General features: G+C 48.7%; 1 non-coding gene across 1 annotated transcript; it reads right to left on the bottom strand.

The window, feature by feature from the left end:
• Positions 1–203: 203 nt before the first annotated feature.
• LOC120677060 lies at positions 204–310 on the bottom strand. The gene has a single exon (XR_005676127.1). It is a non-coding gene; the product is annotated as a small nucleolar RNA R71 (small nucleolar RNA).
• Positions 311–558: the final 248 nt, after the last annotated feature.

The raw sequence follows: 558 nt of genomic DNA, 5'->3' as shown, positions 1-558 counted from the left end.
CTCATCTCCAGTAGTTCCTGGAGCTCTGCAGTACTTTTGTTATCAAGGGTGTATCGCAAGATGCTATCCGGCTCCGTCTGTTTCCATTCTCTCTCTTGGGGAGAGCGAAGCAATGGTTTTATGCTAACAAGGCTGTTGTGGATACTTGGGACAAATGTGCCAAGGCGTTCGTCTCGAAGTTCTTCCCGACGGGCAAAACCAATGCTCTTCGTGGTCAGATTTCGAACTTCCATCAGGCATCAAATGAGTCAATTCCGGAGGCTTGGGAGAGGCTTCAGGAGTACATTCTAGCGTGTCCGCACCATGGAATTGATAATTGGCTCATTCTACAGAACTTCTACAATGGGTTGACACAGTCATCCCGTGATCATGTGGATGCCGCTGCGGGTGGATCTTTCTTCTCGCTAACCATTGAAAGAGCTACATCATTGATCGAGAAGATGGTTTCCAACCAAGGTTGGAGCGATGATCGCTTCCAACCGCGCTAGCGAGGTATGCACTCCGTTAAGGAGGCCGACATGCTCGCTATGAAGATTGATCTCCTCCTCAAGAAATTTG

Source organism: Panicum virgatum, chromosome 5N (genome assembly GCF_016808335.1).
Source record: "Panicum virgatum strain AP13 chromosome 5N, P.virgatum_v5, whole genome shotgun sequence".
NCBI lineage: Eukaryota > Viridiplantae > Streptophyta > Magnoliopsida > Poales > Poaceae > Panicum > Panicum virgatum.
This window is presented reverse-complemented; position numbering and strand designations above follow the sequence as displayed.